This window comes from Culex quinquefasciatus, chromosome 3, assembly GCF_015732765.1.
Source record: "Culex quinquefasciatus strain JHB chromosome 3, VPISU_Cqui_1.0_pri_paternal, whole genome shotgun sequence".
In the NCBI taxonomy this organism is placed as follows: Eukaryota; Metazoa; Arthropoda; class Insecta; order Diptera; family Culicidae; genus Culex; species Culex quinquefasciatus.
Genome location: NC_051863.1, coordinates 191,699,021 through 191,718,721, shown reverse-complemented (window position 1 = coordinate 191,718,721; position 19,701 = coordinate 191,699,021). Strand labels below are relative to the sequence as shown.

Below are 19,701 nucleotides of genomic sequence, written 5' to 3'. Positions count from 1 at the left end.
CTAAATCATTCTAGTGTGAAAATATGTTCAATCAAGTTTAAATTTTAAGAAAACATCATTTTTTGCCCAACACTTGCATTTAGTCGAAGGCACTAAATCGTTCCAGTGTGGAAATATGTTTAATCAAGTTTGAATTTTAAGAAAATATCATTTTCAGTCCGATAGTTGCACTTAGTCGAAGGCACTAAATCATATCAGTGTGAAAATTTGTTCAATCAAGTTTGAATTTTTAGAAAATATCATTTTCAGTCCGATACTTGCACTTTGTCGAAGGCACTAAATCATTCTAGTGTGAAAATATGTTCAATCAAGTTTGAATTTTTAGAAAAAATCATTTTCAGTCCGATACTTGCACTAAGTCGAAGGCACTAAATCGTTCCAGTGTGAAAATATGTTGATTCATGTTTGAATTTTAAGAAAATATCATTTTTTGCCCAATACTTGCATTAAGTCGAAGGCACTAAATCGTTCCTGTGTGGAAATATGTTAAATCAAGTTTGAATTTTAGGAAAATATCATTTTTAGTCCGATACTTGCTTGCACTAAATCATTCCAGTGTGAAAATATGTTAAATCAAGTATAAATTCTAACTAAAAAACATTTTTAGCCCCATACTTGCACTTAGCCGAAGGCTTTATATGACGATTTGCATGAAAACAATGAGGGCGCTAAATGCGGGGTATAGGACACTAAATAGCACTAAGTGAGCACATAATTTTAGCACTGAAAACATTCAAAATGGTGACATCTGAAATTTGACTTTTGAACTTTGTATGGCGATTTGTATGGAAACTATGAGGGCACTAAATGTGGGGTATAGGGCACTAAATAGCACTTAATAAGCACTAAATTTTAGCACTGAAAAACATTCACAATGGCGACATCTGAAATTTGACTTTTGAACTTTGTATGGCGATTTGTATGGAAACTATGAGGGCACTAAATGTGGGGTATAGGGCACTAAATAGCACTAAATAAGCACTAAATTGTAGCACTGAAAAACATTCTAAATGGCGACATGTGTCATCTGGCTTGTATTTCAAATTTTTGTATGGCGATTTGTATGGAAACCATGAGGGCACTAAATGTGGGGTATAGGGCACTAAATAGCACTTAATAAGCACTAAATTTTAGCACTGAAAAACATTCAAAATTGCGACATCTGAAATTTGACTTTTAAACTTTGTATGGCGATTTGTATGGAAACTATGAGGGCACTAAATGTGGGGTATAGGGCACTAAATAGCACTTAATAAGCACTAAATTTTAGCACTGAAAAACATTCAAAATGGCGACATCTGAAATTTGACTTTTGAACTTTGTATGGCGATTTGTATGGAAACTATGAGGGCACTAAATATGGGGTGTAGGGCACTAAATAGCACTAACTGAGCACTAAATTTTAGCACAAAGAAAATTCAAAATGGCGACATGTGTCATCTGGCTTGTATTTCAAATTTTTGTATGGCGATTTTTATGGAAACCATGAGGGCACTAAATGTGGGGTATAGGGCACTAAATAGCACTAACTGAGCACTAAATTTTAGCACGAAAAAACATTCAAAATTGCGACATCTGAAATTTGACTTTTGAACATTGTATGGCGATTTGTATGGAAACTATGAGGGCACTCAATATGGGGTGTAGGGCACTAAATAGCACTAAATGAGCACTAAATTTTAGCACAAAGAAAATTCAAAATGGCGACATGTGTCATCTGGCTTGTATTTCAAATTTTTGTATGGCGATTTGTATGGAAACAATGAAGGCACTAAATGTGGGGTATAGGGCACTAAATAGCACTAAATGAGCACTAAATTTAAGCACTGAAAAACATTCAAAATGGCGACATCTGAAATTTGACTTTTGAACTTTGTATGGCAATTTGTATGGAAACTATGAGGGCACTAAATGTGGGTTATAGGGCACTAAATAGCACTAAATAAGCACATAATTTTAGCACTGAAAAACATTCAAAATGGCGACATCTGAAATTTGACTTTTGAACATTGTATGGCGATTTGTATGGAAACTATGAGGGCACTAAATGTGGAGTATAGGGCACTAAATAGCACTAACTGAGCACTAAATTTTAGCACGAAAAAACATTCAAAATGGCGACATCTGAAATTTGACTTTTGAACATTGTATGGCGATTTGTATGGAAACTATGAGGGCACTAAATGTGGGGTATAGGGCACTAAATAGCACTAACTGAGCACTAAATTTTAGCACGAAAAAACATTCAAAATGGCGACATCTGAAATTTGACTTTTGAACTTTGTATGGCGATTTGTATGGAAACTATGAGGGCACTAAATATGGGGTGTAGGGCACTAAATAGCACTAAATGAGCACTAAATTTTAGCACAAAGAAAATTCAAAATGGCGACATGTGTCATCTGGCTTGTATTTCAAATTTTTGTATGGCGATTTGTATGGAAACAATGAAGGCACTAAATATGGGGTATAGGGCACTAAATAGCACTAAATGAGCACTAAATTTTAGCACGAAAAAACATTCAAAATGGCGACATCAGAAATTTGACTATTGAACTTTGTATGGCGATTTGTATGGAAACTATGAGGGCACTAAATGTGGGGTATAGGGCACTAAATAGCACTTAATAAGCACTAAATTTAAGCACTGAAAAACATTAAAAATGGCAACATTTGAAATTTGACTTTTGAACTTTGTATGGCGATTTGTATGGAAACTATGAGGGCACTAAATGTGGGGTATAGGGCACTAAATAGCACTAACTGAGCACTAAATTGTAGCACGAAAAAACATTCAAAATGGCGACATCTGAAATTTGACTTTTGAACTTTGTATGGCGATTTGTATGGAAACTATGAGGGCACTAAATATGGGGTAAAGGGCACTAAATAGCACTAAATGAGCACTAAATTTTAGCACAAAGAAAATTCAAAATGGCGACATGTGTCATCTGGCTTGTATTTCAAATTTTTGTATGGCGATTTGTATGGAAACTATGAGGGCACTAAATGTGGGGTATAGGGCACTAAATAGCACTTAATAAGCACTAAATTGTAGCACGAAAAAACATTCAAAATGGCGACATCTGAAATTTGACTTTTGAACTTTGTATGGCGATTTGTATGGAAACTATGAGGGCACTAAATATGGGGTAAAGGGCACTAAATAGCACTAAATGAGCACTAAATTTTAGCACAAAGAAAATTCAAAATGGCGACATGTGTCATCTGGCTTGTATTTCAAATTTTTGTATGGCGATTTGTATGGAAACTATGAGGGCACTAAATGTGGGGTATAGGGTACTAAATAGCACTAACTGAGCACTAAATTTTAGCACGAAAAAACATTCAAAATGGCGACATCTGAAATTTGACTTTTGAACTTTGTATGGCGATTTGTATGGAAACCACGAGGGCACTAAATGTGGGGTATAGGGCACTAAATAGCACTAACTGAGCCCTAAATTTTAGCACTGAAAAACATTCAAAATGGCGACATCTGAAATTTGACTTTTGAACTTTGTATGGCGATTTGTATGCAAACTATGAGGGCACTAAATATGGGGTATAGGGCACTAAATAGCACTAAATAAGCACTAAATTGTAGCACTGAAAAACATTCAAAATTGCGACATCTGAAATTTGACTTTTGAACTTTGTATGGCGATTTGTATGGAAACTATGAGGGCACTAAATATGGGGTATAGGGTACTAAATAGCACTAAATGAGCACTAAATTTTAGCACAAAGAAAATTCAAAATGGCGACATGTGCCATCTGGCTTGTATTTCAAATTTTTGTATGGCGATTTGTATGGAAACTATGAGGGCACTAAATATGGGGTGTAGGGCACTAAATAGCACTAAATGAGCACTTAATTTTAGCACGAAAAAACATTCAAAATGGCGACATCTGAAATTTGACTTTTGAACTTTGTATGGCGATTTGTATGGAAACCACGAGGGCACTAAATATGGGTTATAGGGCACTAAATAGCACTAAATAAGCACATAATTTTAGCACTGAAAAACATTCAAAATGGCGACATCTGAAATTTGACTTTTGAACATTGTATGGCAATTTGTATGGAAACTATGAGGGCACTAAATGTGGGGTATAGGGCACTAAATAGCACTAAATAAGCACTAAATTGTAGCACTGAAAAACATTCAAAATTGCGACATCTGAAATTTGACTTTTGAACTTTGTATGGCGATTTGTATGGAAACTATGAGGGCACTAAATGTGGGGTATAGGGCACTAAATAGCACTAAATGAGCACTAAATTTTAGCACGAAAAAACATCCAAAATGGCGACATCTGAAATTTGACTTTTGAACTTTGTATGGCGATTTGTATGGAAACTATGAGGGCACTAAATGTGGGGTATAGGGCACTAAATAGCACTAACTGAGCACTAAATTTTAGCACGAAAAAACATTCAAAATGGCGACATCTGAAATTTGACTTTTGAACTTTGTATGGCGATTTGTATGGAAACTATGAGGGCACTAAATATGGGGTATAGGGCACTAAATAGCACTAAATGAGCACTAAATTTTAGCACAAAGAAAATTCAAAATGGCGACATGTGTCATCTGGCTTGTATTTCAAATTTTGTATGGCGATTTGTATGGAAACTATGAGGGCACTAAATATGGGGTATAGGGCACTAAATAGCACTAAATGAGCACTAAATTTTAGCACAAAGAAAATTCAAAATGGCGACATGTGTCATCTGGCTTGTATTTCAAATTTTGTATGGCAATTTGTATGGAAACTATAAGGGCACTAAATGTGGGGTAAAGGGCACTAAATAGCACTAAATGAGCACTAAATTTTAGCACAAAGAAAATTCAAAATGGCGACATGTGTCATCTGGCTTGTATTTCAAATTTTGTATGGCAATTTGTATGGAAACTATAAGGGCACTAAATGTGGGGTATAGGGCACTAAATAGCACTAAATGAGCACTAAATTTTAGCACAAAGAAAATTCAAAATGGCGACATGTGTCATCTGGCTTGTATTTCAAATTTTTGTATGGCGATTTGTATGGAAACTATGAGGGCACTAAATATGGGGTATAGGGCACTAAATAGCACTAAATGAGCACTAAATTTTAGCACAAAGAAAATTCAAAATGGCGACATGTGTCATCTGGCTTGTATTTCAAATTTTGTATGGCAATTTGTATGGAAACTATAAGGGCACTAAATGTGGGGTAAAGGGCACTAAATAGCACTAAATGAGCACTAAATTTTAGCACAAAGAAAATTCAAAATGGCGACATGTGTCATCTGGCTTGTATTTCAAATTTTTGTATGGCCATTTTTATGGAAACTATGAGGGCACTAAATATGGGGTATAGGGCACTAAATGGCACTAAATGAGCACTAAATTTTAGCACAAAGAAAATTCAAAATGGCGACATGTGTCATCTGGCTTGTAATTCAAATTTTGTATGGCAATTTGTATGGAAACTATAAGGGCACTAAATGTGGGGTAAAGGGCACTAAATAGCACTAAATGAGCACTAAATTTTAGCACGAAAAAACATTCAAAATGGCGACATCTGAAATTTGACTTTTGAACTTTGTATGGCGATTTGTATGGAAACTATGAGGGCACTAAATATGGGGTATAGGGCACTAAATAGCACTAAATGAGCACTTAATTTTAGCACAAATAAAATTCAAAATGGCGACATGTGTCATCTGGCTTGTATTTCAAATTTTGTATGGCAATTTGTATGGAAACTATAAGGGCACTAAATGTGGGGTATAGGGCACTAAATAGCACTAAATGAGCACTAAATTTTAGCACAAAGAAAATTCAAAATGGCGACATGTGTCATCTGGCTTGTATTTCAAATTTTGTATGGCGATTTGTATGGAAACTATGAGGGCACTAAATATGGGGTATAGGGCACTAAATAGCACTAAATGAGCACTAAATTTTAGCACAAAGAAAATTCAAAATGGCGACATGTGTCATCTGGCTTGTATTTCAAATTTTGTATGGCAATTTGTATGGAAACTATAAGGGCACTAAATGTGGGGTAAAGGGCACTAAATAGCACTAAATGAGCACTAAATTTTAGCACAAAGAAAATTCAAAATGGCGACATGTGTCATCTGGCTTGTATTTCAAATTTTTGTATGGCCATTTTTATGGAAACTATGAGGGCACTAAATATGGGGTATAGGGCACTAAATGGCACTAAATGAGCACTAAATTTTAGCACAAAGAAAATTCAAAATGGCGACATGTGTCATCTGGCTTGTATTTCTAATTTTGTATGGCAATTTGTATGGAAACTATAAGGGCACTAAATGTGGGGTATAGGGCACTAAATAGCACTAAATGAGCACTAAATTTTAGCACAAAGAAAATTCAAAATGGCGACATGTGTCATCTGGCTTGTATAGACCGTATTTTTTTTTGTTTGGCCATTAGGGTGACCTACGCCATGTTAGGGTGGTTCGAAAAATGGCAATTTTCGTCGATTTTCGCAAAAACCACTTTTTTAAAAAAAAAATCATAACTCCGTGCCATTTCATCCGATTTTAGCTGTCCTAGACGCAAAAGAAAGGTGAATAGTTTGGCTATTTGGGGAAAATAGTTTTCAAAAATCTAGCTCAATATTTGAAAAGGTTGAATGAAAACATAAAATGCTGTTTTGAAGGTCTCGGGGCCAAAGAGTCTATGTCTGAAAATATTTTTATCGGATTCCTCGGAAAATTTCACATAACATATCAAAAAATGGTGAAGTTATATTTTCGATACTCTGAGATACGATTTTTTGAAAATAAAAACTAGGGTTTTCGATGCGCCACGCGCAAAAATGGGAAAATTACGAAAACGGGAAAAAATCGACTTGCGCTAACTTTAAAATTTCAGCGATGACCTATACATGCTAGGGTACCAAAATTTTCGTAATTAATAGACGCAACTTTTGGTACCATAACATCTATAGGTCATATTTCTTTTCAAATGTTAAGCTAAATTTTTGAAACTTCTTACTATTTTCCCAAATAGCCAAACATATCACCTTTCTTTTGCGTCTAGGACAGCTAAAATCGGATGAAATGGCGCGGAGATATGACTTTTTAAAAAAAGTGGTTTTTGCAAAAATCGACGAAAATTGCCATTTTTCGAACCACCCTAACATGGCGTAGGTCACCCTAATGACCAAACAAAAAAATACGGGTCTAATTATTTTTACCAAGGATCCCCCAGAAAAAAATGAGCTCGATCGGAGAACTTTTTTTTCGAATCATGCTGTTTTCGTGGGGAATTGCTGTACAATGTTTACAAATTCGACAATAAAGAGTTACCGGATTTCTTAAATGATTTGCACCTAGAGCGTTCAATTTCCCGGGAACAAATTTTCCGGATATTCCCGGGATTTTCCGTAAAAAAAATTCCGAAATTCATACTTTTTGGCACCAATGTTTTGAAAATCGACAATAAAAATAATGATGTTACCTAATCCTAATGAACTAATCAGCTTGTCTGTAAATTTTATGTAAAGGTTTATTTCAGATAATATTTATTCCTTGCTTATTTGTTGGGCAGCAAAAAAAAAACGCAATTTTGGAATAAAAACAAATTATTTTGTTTTTGGTAACCTTTTTTTTTTTAACAAGATGTTAACCCTTCCGGCCAGGTCAAAATGAGATTTTCAAAGAGGGTTGTGCTAGCAGAATTTGTATACTAGTTTTCAAGATATTACAGCACGAAGTTAAAATTTTTTGAAGCATATTAAAAAACAACTTCGTTTCATATGAAAGGTGCCCAATGAATTTGAAACTTTGAGTGATGATTTCATGAAATAATGTTTCAAGTTAAAAAGAACATAACTTAGATTTTTATGGTAAATTCAATGATTATCTATTTATTCACAAGCGAAATCCAGTAAGACTTGGTCTGGAAAAAGTTATTTGTCATTTTAAAAAATTCTGCATGATTTTTTTTTCATTTAAACTTTTTGTGTCAATGTTTTTTTCAACCGTATTCTCTTAAAACTCGTCACTGAGACAAATTTTATAGCAATTTTATGGATATGGAGCATGGAGTTACTGTCTAAACACTTTTAAAAAGACTTCTCAACCAAAAATACTAAGGATTTGAAAGACAGCATGTGAAATTAGAATATATATATAAATAATTTCATGAAGTTGTATACTTTTTTACAGGATAAGATTTTTTTGATAAATTTCAATTTCCCGGGAAGTTTGTTGCGATTTGCTGAAAATTTTCCGTTTCCCGGGATTTCCCGGGAAATTTTAAAATATGACATTAAATTAGAGATTTTTTTTTTAATTATGCGATTCCTAAATATGGTAAAAATAACTTTCTGGAAAACAACTTATTGTATCAAACAACTTGCGCTATCATTACACTTTAGTCAAATATCAAAACAAATTAAATGCATTGACTTTACCCAATATCGGCCATCATGTTGCACACAATCGGGTTAATACCCTTTTAATGGGTTGAGTAAGGCCAGTAGTATTTCACATGTAGGAAAAATACCGGTTCGTGCTTTCTTCCAAAATAATGTACCAAACGACTCCAAACATTTGCCACTTATTTACGGTAAATACCAATGCTGTTAATCGTTGAATCAACGTCATCGATGTCGATGATCGTTGATTTCAACGTAATCGTAATCGCAGCCATCGTTGATTTAATCGTCAACGTCAACGGAGTCGTTGATTTAAACGGCGTTGATCAACGGCGTTCTTTTATAGTTTTCTAGAGTTTTATGAGGAAAGAACGATTTTTTCATAAAAGTTTTGATTGGGAAACATTCTCAAATTGATGTGGCATGGTTGTTCGGGGATCCGTGTGTACCAAGAGGACCGAAGTGACCGGATTTTAAACGTAATTAAAGCCCTAGCGAATTGCTGGTCACTTCTATCTCCACTCTGGTTCCCAAGTCCAACCAGGATTTTTCTAATGTAAATGACACCGATGACGGACAATTGGGAATCGATATATGGTCGGATTTTCACCGGAATTATTGTTCCGGCGAGTTCAGTAAGGGTCTCGCGTGGTTAAATATCGACAGAATTTGTTGTTCTATGATACAATACTGAATTGACCACATGACCCATGTTCCAGAACCCAGATTAAGATTGACCAAGATGTCAAACTTCGTGACAGACCGGAGTAGCCTACTGTGAGTAAACAAAATATTTATGACCTACTGCGATCGATTTTCGGCACCACACGAAAGATTTATCTCTTGGGATTCGATCGAAACTCATTGATCACCAACAGTAGGCTACTCCGGTCTGTCACGAAGTTTGACATCTTGGTCAATCTTAATCTGGGTTCTGGAACATGGGTCATGTGGTCAATTCAGTATTGTATCATAGAACAACAAATTCTGTCGATATTTAACCACGCGAGACCCTTACTGAACTCGCCGGAACAATAATTCCGGTGAAAATCCGACCATATCTCGATTCCCAATTGTCCGTCATCGGTGTCATTTACATTAGAAAAATCCTGGTTGGACTTGGGAACCAGAGTGGAGATAGAAGTGACCAGCAATTCGCTAGGGCTTAAATTACGTTTAAAATCCGGTCACTTTGGTCCTCTTGGTACACACGGATCCCCGAACAACCATGCCACATCAATTTGAGAATGTTTCCCAATCAAAACATTTATGAAAAAATCGTTCTTTCCTCATAAAACTCTAGAAAACTATAAAAGAACGCCGTTGATCAACGCCGTTTAAATTAACGACTCCGTTGACGTTGACGATTAAATCAACGATGGCTGCGATTACGATTACGTTTAAATCAACGATCATCGACATCGATGATATAACCGCCGTTGATTTCAACGATTAACAGCATTGGTAAATACAGTTCGCAAATAAACGCGATTCGCGTGAATTCACGCTGTTGAGTTAACGAAATTTATGCTTACAAAATAACGTCATCTTGTAGAAAAAAGTTGGTTGGTTGAATAAAGTGGGGGATACCAAATTCAAGAATGTGGACTTGTGATTTCAACATCGTCTTATCACATTGCTCTCCTTAGTTTCTTTGTAGGGTTTAATAATAATTGATAAGGTTAGAGTAGTCAACAATTTAGAATAGTTTTGTTTTTTCTGAGTAATCACGGTTCAATGCTTAAGATTTTAAAATATTCGCAGCGTATTTTAAATCACAATATTGATTGTACCCATGATTCATCTTGATAAAGCACTGACCATCGCGGGGATTTTACTAAATCCGCAAATGACAAAAACCAACAGCAAAATCGTGAGAACTAACTTAGCACCAAACAAACACTAAACCGTCTGCACCTGCAGCATCGACATTATCGTCTTGGCTCGAGGCATGCAAACTCCGCCGGCTATAACATCCCATCTCATAAAACATTAATTACCCCCTTCTCAAATAAGTTCGTCATCGTTGTCTTGTCCGGCCAGGGGGGGGGGACCCACAATCCGGTGCATCCGGTATCATTGTGCGGAGGTCACCACGACCTGGCTGCAAGCGTTTTTTTAACACCTCAATCACCTGTCTCTAAGTGTTAGGGTACGAAACAGTTGAGAAGGGTGCCGATTACCGGCGTCGGGGTACCTTTTAATTTGGCTGGGATTTTTGTGTATAGTTAATTAAAGTTTTGACCTTGAAGCAGTTTAATGTTTGCTGATGATTAGATCAGCGTGAGCTTACGGTCGGTGGTGATGATGCTCTCAAGTTCTGGACATCGGTGTATCTGATTGAAACTTGAATGGAATCGTCATAAACGGATCTTGGTGACGCAAAAACAATTAGTTGTTAGATCATCATTAAATATTTTTTTTTTGTAATAGTTCGTGGTTGTTCTCTATAATCTCACATTTTTTAGAGATTTTTTTATTTTCTTATTTTGATTTGCATGAAACTTTGTCCATGTTGAAAGGAGAAATTCTGCATCAATAGTTTTTTTTTCACACATGTCTCCATACAATTTTGGTATGTAATGTGTAATATTCTGTATCTTGAAAACAGATTTTCTGACCGATTTGGTGGCTTCGGCCGAATAGTAGGTCATGATTACGACTTTTCGATTATTTTTGTATTATTTTATTTACCTTTTCATCACTCAAAGTTAAATTCCCAAAATAATTATTTGTTTTAATTTTCGATTTTTCATATGTTTTCGGGGACTTAAAATACATCTTTTATGTCAAGGGCGTGATGGTGCAAATTCTGTTTTATGATTTGCATGAAAAAATTTTCCTGCATGCAAAAAAGATATGTTTTTCAATCATTTTTCGATTTGATGTCAAAGGGACATTTATGTAAAATTAGATACACGTTTTGATGGCGTACTTAGAATTCCGAAAAATGTATTTTTCATCGGAAAAAATACAAAAATAGTTTCAAAAATTTAGGCATTTTTCGTAACTTGACTGTAACCAAATTTGAGACATGTAATTTTAAGGAAAATTGAATGTACTTTTCGAATCTGTAATAACACAAAACGGATAATTTTTTCCATTTAGAACAAAAAATTTCATTTTAAATTCCGTTTTTTTGAACTGTTGTCCATACTAATCTTTACATTTTTGACAGCAAAATATTTAAAAATATTTTTACTCAAAAATCACAAACGTTTTGACATTGAAGTCAGTTTGAAGCTTTTTTTTTAACCATTTCGAAAGACACATTTTTTTGTAATGGTCAAGCTAGGTCATGACATCTGTAAATAAAATGATATCTTTTATGTTATAAATAAAACATTTCTTCTTGATAGAGGTGGGCAAAAAAAGAGCGAACCGCTCAAAGAGCCGGTTCACTGAAAAGAGCGAACGAACCGTGACTCACAAAAAAAGAACCGCGGTTCTTTTTAAACTGCGCTCTTTTGAAAGAATCGTTTCAATATGGCATGATTTTTGATATAAATATAATTTATTGAATTTCCAAAAAATATAGTATTAAATTTGTTTTTGAGAATTGAATATGCAATTTCAAAAATGTCGATGCTAATAAAAATTAATCCCAAAAGTAAACGATTTTCTAAACAAAATGAAATAAACTTTTCAGTGTGCTACTGATTGTTCATTAAAGTAAAAAAAATTCAAATTTTAATGAAAATAGAAGTCTAACCCACTGAAAACAATTAAAAAGCTTTTTGGGATCGATCAAAAATATTTTGATTTTTGGTGAAATTACGTTGCACCGTACCTAACGCAAAAGTTTTTTTTTCCGTTTAAAAAAAGTTCATCAATACTTCGATATTTTGAAAACTAATGATTGCAAAAGAACTGGGGATGTGTAAAATGCATTTTAAACTCTTTTTTCATTAAAATGTCTTGCTTTTATTTTTTTGTGACTTTGGCCAGAGTTGAGGGACATAAACTTCAAAAAATATTTGGTATGGACAAATTTATAAAAGTCCAATGAGAAATAACTTATAAAATAAAACGATTCTTGAAAAAAACTCTATTCATTCAAATTTTGAAAAAAGAGCGAAAGAACCGTTCAAAAGAGCGGCTCTTTTTAAAGAGCGAAAGAAAATGAGCGGCTCCTGAAAAAGAGCGGTTTTGCCCACCTTCACGGAGAAAAAAGAGTTCCCAAAATCGTGAACACCCGTTCATGAAATTGGGAACCACGAACAAAGTGTTCAAATGCCATGGTACGATTTTCAAAAACATTTGAACACTTTGTTCGTGGTTCCCAATTTCATGAACGGGTGTTCACGATTTTGGGAACTCTTTTTTCTCCGTGTCTACTTCTTGATAAACTAGAAAACGGTGTAATTTATCAACAAAAAAAATTATGCTCTTTTCGATTAAAATTGTTTTTGCATCTAAAAATTAAGTACATATTGACTTAATTTGCTACTTAATTTTGACGACCTTCAAAAATAAAGTTTATTTTTTTTTAAATAATTTACAACACTGCCAAATGATTTTTGAACGTCTTGAGTCACCCAGTTACGAAAAATGCTAGATGAGCTGATTTTGCTTGAATCTTACTAGAATGGCTCTAACCTTTCTCTCAGTATGCTGTAAGAGTTGTCCACTTGGGTTGGTTTTTAAATTTTAAAATATTTTCACTTAAAACAATGTTTTTGTTTTACTTTGAAAATCAGTGCTTATTTTTTTAATCTTTTTAATAGACATATTTTTAAGACAATCTTGGCCATGACTGCCTTAGGTAAAAAGCTATTTTTGACTTAAAAAAATCTATTTAATATAATTTGAAATTATAGTGTACTTTTTGAATAGAAAAAAATGTTTTCACATCTAAAAATTTAAAAGTCAATATTAGGGTGACAAGAAAAATTGAAAATTTCGGAAAATCGCAAGAGATACCCCCTGGATCGATTCTTAAGGCAAAAACAAGTAACTGTGCCATTTTTGAGCCAAATCGGTTAAGGCTAAGGGGTCGCTTTTCATCGTTGATGTTTATATGAGGAAAATCGCAAAAATGTATGGAGAAAAACATCGTTTCAGGATTTTTGCAGCAGGTGGCGCAGGTCTCGCCCAAAATTGTCCAAGTGTGAGATTCTTGTATGAAATTTAATTACCTACAACTTTGTAGAAGGGTGCAAGACGATCCGAGTTGATCCTGATGAGTTATTAGCAATGCGATGAAATGAAATCGGCTTATATACTTGAAAGTATACAAGGGGTATATAGGAAGTTTATAAGAAAATATTTTTTTCTAGAAAAATCACCAAAAATCAGGATCAATTCGGATCGTTTTGCACCCTTCGACAAAGTTGTAGGGAATTAAATTTCCTACAAGAATCTCACACTTGAACAATTTTGGGCGAGACCTGCGCCACCTAGCAGAAATTTACTGAAACGATGTTTTTCCCCGTACATTTTCGTGATTATCCCCATATAAACTTCAACGATAAAAAGCGACCCCTTAGCCTTAAACGATTTGGCTCAAAATTGGCACAGATACTTATTTTTGCATTAGGAATCGAGTCAGAGGGTATCTCTGATGTCGATTTTTTATTGTCACCCTAGTCAATATGTTGCTACTTAATTTTGACGACATTCTAAAATAAAGTTTATTTTTTAAATATTGATCGCCTTGTGTCTCCCAGTCACGAAAAATGCTAGGGAAGCTGATTTTGCCAAAATCTCGACAGTATGGTTCTTAATTTCCTCGAATTTCCAGAAGCTCTTTTAGAATGGTTAGAACCTTGCTAGAATGTCTTGATTTGGTATAAGCTTAGCAGATATCATTTTTGGGCATTTATACATATCCAACAAAAAAATTTCTATATGATTTAAGCTATGCAATTTTGCTGAATACACTTAAATAAAAAAAATCACAGCAATTGAAATGTTTTGGAAGAATGGCTCTGTAGTATTAAATCTTAATATAATTGATGAACTGAAACAACAGCAGTTTCGCCACTCTGCTAAAATTCGTCCCACCAACCTGTTCACCACCAAAAATGTCGCACCTCAAATTAAAAAAAAATCATTTACACTTGTTCGCTAATCAAACAACCCGCTCATATATTCACAACAGACACGTAACATTGTCACCTCCATCACTGCGCTCTACGTCTGGTCACGTCATCAAAAACCGCTTGGCCACGTGCCAGAACGTCCCCGTGTCGTCGGTCTCTCCCATATTGTCCGGTCCAAATCAATCAACAATCAAACTCAGCCGGGATGCTGTGCGTTGATGCCAAATTAACGCTTTGTAAACAGCGATGTGTTGTGGCAAGTTTGATGAGAGGTGTACCCGCTCACAGGTGGGATGGAAAATGCTCAGGAAAATGTTTTGACATTTTTTTTGTGTTGAGGGAACTCACCTTTTGCTCACAGTTTTCGGGCTGCTGCTCTCGGGATTACGATTAGCATCCAGCATCCGAGACGTGCACGATGACGAGGGCGAATTCTGGACGAGCTGCTGGACATTCAAATCACGTATCGCTGGGCAGAACAATGATCTCCATTCATCTTCCGGTTGTTTAAAGTGCTGCGCAAAATTGTTTTTTTTTCTACTTTTTCTCCCAGCTACTTCTAGCCCCTGCCGAGATGAGAGTTTCGCACAGGCATATATATTTGCCAATTCTGCTTTGGCTACAATGGTATCATGTATACAACTCACATCACAAGCAGAAACTCTTCAAAGGCCAGAACGGCGGCGACTCGTTAAGCGATTGATTTTCCTTCCGCTTTTCCTCTTTTTTGCACTTCTCTCCCCCCCCCTGTGACGCTCTTCACGCTTTTCCAACGCTTTTCACGCCACTGATAAAAATAACATCCTCTCGAAAGTGATATTTTAAACGCGCTTCATGTTCGCCTAATGTTTTCCTAATTTTCATTTTCCGTTTTCCACCAGCAGCACCAACAGCAAGGGGCGCTTCAATGCGTCAATTTTCGCCACCAGTGCGGAATGAGAATTTTCCCCCATTCAACTCAGCAAACCCACACACTCACACAGTTATCACAGCCTGTCCGCTGTCCTTTGCAGCGCTCCAGCTGTCCTTACTGATACCGTCGGCCCCGTCGTCGGCGTCGTTCCCGCAGAACCGCATTGCTCAAAGGACATTCTCACTCTGAGGCAATGTGCGCGCTGCTGAGCTGACTACCGAGCAGAGAGTACGTGTGGGGGCTGCACGTTTTCACGGAAGCTCTCAGTGAAAATCACGCTGAGAGAAAGAGAGAGAGAGAGACAGAGCGGGAGAGTGAGATTTTGTTTTGTTTTTTTTTCTTCTTAGTTTGGCATTATCAGTGAGACCACGCGTTTATTTCGAGTGTTAATGTTTGGCTGCCCATAGGGTATTATCGGGTATTGAAAGCATTTAAACTTGAGGATTGAGAAATAATTTTTGTTGTGTATCACTTTGTAGAGTTATTCCATGGACCGTATTTTTTAAAATATTTTTCTATCCCAGATTTATTTCAAGGTAAAACGCTCGGGTTTAAATTTTTACCCTTTTTTTTCTTAGAAATCTTGTAGGCTAGAATTGATCAAATTTGACGATTCCGGATTTGTGGGTTTTTGGTCAACGACTAATAAAAATAAAGACAATGACAAACCTTTGCAACCGGCATCGTTCAATTAGGTCAATTCTAACAAAAGTCACAAAAAATGGTTGAAAATTACTTCCAGAACGATTGAGTGTTAATATAACAAAGTGGTTCTAAATTATCGCTAATCCACATTTTGTTTTTATTTGGGTTGAACTACATTTATGCTTATTTTTATTTATGCTTGGTCCATCACTAGGATAAATTTCAAACATTCTGACTGCGGGAACCTCTGCCCCTGAGTCTTTGAAGTTTGTATGGAATAAATCGTCTATATTTTGGGAAAAGTGACTGTACATTTTTTACCTGTGTAAAGTGTAATAGTTGTCAAATCCTTTCAATTTCTCTTGTAGGATCTTTATTAAATTTGGAGCAAATTTTCTGAAGGCTCTTTATTTGTACCATATGAAATTATTAGTTATAATTTCCATTTTTAAATTTTACTGGTTGGACAACTCGCTCCTCCCGATCAGGGGTAAATAACACAGGAATACCAAATTTCGGTATTACTTGGGCAAATAACAGGAACCAAAACGTGCCCTTAGTTGCCCAGTAATTGATGGTAAAATACAATGAAATCATACCAATGTCTTGTTTGTGGAACGGCACAACAATACCAAACCATGTTATTCCAAGGGTAAAATAATACCTTAACATAAAACCATTGCAATCTCAAAACTAGGTACTGTCATGGTTTTGTTTTTAGGTATTCCCGCGCCCTTGGAAAAACAGATTTTGGTATTCCTGTGGACTTCCACATGCATGTTTATGGTATGATTTCATGGTATTTTACCATCTATTTCTGGGCACACCATTTGCACATTTTGGTCGCTGGTATTTGCACAAGTAATAGGAAAATTTGGTGATGATTCCATGTTGTTTTTAGTGATATTCTTCACCACATCTAATACATTTGTCATTGATGAACGGCTTGTGCTTGAAGTTCTCGAAGCTTCTGAAAAATAACATGATTGAAAAATACGTGTTATAGTATGAAATTGGATTGAAATTCATCAAAATTCAATAATCTGTCCATTGACTCGTTTTTCCAAGTAAATGGTTATTCTGACTTAGAGAAAATTCTCCGATTTTTTTTAAAAAAAGGGCTTAGTAAGTAAACAAAAACATTGAAAATCAGCTTTAACATGTTTGAGTTTCAAGTCATTTTAGCGCAAAACTTATTATCTTGTCAAAATTGATAAAAAATTTCACATGGTTTCAGAGGAATTTGAAAAAAAAAACACTTTAATACCAAAATGTGGTATCCTGACTTAGAAAATTTTCCACAATTTCAAGTTCCAGTTCTTTAGGGGGTATATCAAAAATGTTTAAAATCAAGTTTGAAATTTTTGGTTTTCAATGAAAGCATTCGCTTTGAAAGCATTCGCAAAAGAATACCAAAATGTGGTGTCCGACCATTGACAAATACTGCAATTTTGCAATATCATAACAATACCTTAAATTGGTATGATACCAAATTTTGCTATTGCATACCAGGAATACCAAAATTTGGTATTGATACCAGAGATTTGTAATATTTGTACCAGCCTTAATCTGAGAAAAAATCCTAAGTGTCACCTTATAGGACTTAAATGATGATTCTCGACAATATTGTTCAGAAACACGGTTTAATTTTTTCTCATATTTTTTTTAAATTTTATTACTAAGTTAGAAAGGCCACAAGTATTTTTTTTCAAATTTGATTTAAAAATCCATTTAAAGCATTTCATGCTTCAAGCTTAATTTTAGGATCCTATTTAAAAAACCGAAAATCTTTCAATAACAATATTAACAAACTTTAAGGACAAGCTTTTCGTTTTGAAAGGGGTTAAATTAATAATTGGCTGTAGGCAATTGTTAAGACAATTCTGAAAAATTCTTACTAACAATAATGGCTTCAACTATTTCGTTCTTTCCTCTAACAACAAGTGAATAATCGTTTTATCAATCAAATCTAAATTTTGAAGTTTTGAATTTTTAACTCATACTAAATAAAAAAGGTTATACTGAGTGCAAATTGTTTTACAAGAATTTTACAAAAAAGACTTCTCACATTTGCCTACATTTCTTTTTAGAAAGATTTGTCCTTTTAAAATAAATATTTTTTTAATGATTAATGAAATCGCTCTTATGAAGGTTTAGGTTTCGGGTCTTTTGGAATATAAAACCTTTCTCTAATATTTATGAGGTATTTTTCATTTCCTAGCATACCTATCTAATCGTCTCCCTCCAAAACACAGAAAATTTATGTCATAATTTGAGCTTGAAAACGAACCATACTTGATGGTTTGGTTGATTTCCAGGCTCAAATTATGAAAAAAAAAAACAGTTTTTCGAACGTAATAAATTCTTGTTTCAGTTTCAGAGAAGTGACGTTCGGAGAATTTAAAGTATTCTGAAAAACTAACATTTTTGTTTGGAAAGAATTTTAATTTATTCTAAAGAGAGTAACAGTTTTATTGATTAATATTTTTTAAGGTAGAATTTTCAAATGTTAACATAAGTGCTTGATTTTTTTAATTAGTATTTTAGCTGTTGAATCTTAATCTGTTCACAAATTGGATTCCTGACGTTTTTTTTCTTATTGAATTTAGAGCACAATATTTAATATTTATTTCAAAGATAAATGGGTAGGGTACCACAAATCACCAGCTTCTGCTATAAATAATAATCTCTCTGTTTTTTTTTCCACCACAAACCCCTCTCCTATCTCACACTAAAACATCGACCGGGTAAACAACCGGCGCGATCTTGCTCACTAAATTCCACGGAAGCTGCGAGAGAGACGCTTCACTATCAACAAATGAGTACTTTTTAGTCTCTTACCACCGTCAAACGAATCAGAACCAGACCCTACGCAAGCTGTAGAAACACATGTAAAGCAGATGCGTCTCTCATTGGTCTGATTTGTTTCACTTTTTTTTTGTTCCGGATTCATTGTTCTTTTCTGATTTCTCGATTGCAATCACAACAAAATGCGTGTTCTATTCTAGTTCTAGTTTACGTGAGAGAAATTTGCAGCACAGTCAACTGACCTTGGACTTGTTAATTAGAACGATTGCGATTGTTTTGTTTCCGACGTTCAACTTTAACCTTATTTTGCGCATTTGCGGGGTCAATGTTTGTTCGCAGACTAGTTGGGACTCAGTGTTTCTGTCTACTTTTTAGCATGCTCTTTTTGAGTGGTTCTCTCAAACTTTGGCATGTCGGGATTCTGCGCACAGAGCCACTTATGAGGATAGTCATTTGTTTCGGTGGAACAAATATTAACAATTCTTGAAATATTTTTGTTTAAAAAATTGAACAATTAAAAAAAGTTTTTTTTCAATAACAAATAAATTGCTGTGATATTCAAAAGAATCGATGATTTTTTAAATTTGGGCTTTCAAAAAAATAAAAATAAAAAAAAAACAAAATGAAAAGAAACATTGAAAGAAACTCTCAACAGCTTCTTGAATACTTTCCAAGAAAACGTAAGGATTTTAGCAGCCTTTTCATTGTTAAAACCATTTACATTAAAGCTAGCCACTGCAAGGATAGCCAAGCTGAAACAAGTTGTAGCGGAATATAGAAAGGTTGTCAGGTGCGGTAATTTATGCAACCGATAACAATCTCTTCTTTAGCTAAGGTTACAATGTGGTTGTAGTACTGGTCATTTCACCCAATGATGTC

General features: G+C 34.8%; 1 protein-coding gene across 3 annotated transcripts in view; it reads right to left on the bottom strand.

Moving 5' to 3' along the window:
- Positions 1–19,197, bottom strand: part of LOC6031053 — a 38,244-nt gene extending 19,047 nt beyond the window's left edge. For 2 of the 3 annotated variants that reach the window (XM_038262557.1, XM_001841850.2), the window contains exons 1-2: positions 19,065–19,196; positions 14,805–15,647 (exon numbers count right to left, since the gene is read on the bottom strand). The gene's annotated coding sequence lies outside the window, so the exon portion shown is untranslated. Of the gene's footprint in view, positions 1–14,804; positions 15,648–19,064 lie in introns of all 3 variants that reach the window. The other variant, XM_038262559.1, reaches the window with a different exon arrangement.
- Between the last annotated feature and the right edge of the window lie 504 nt (positions 19,198–19,701).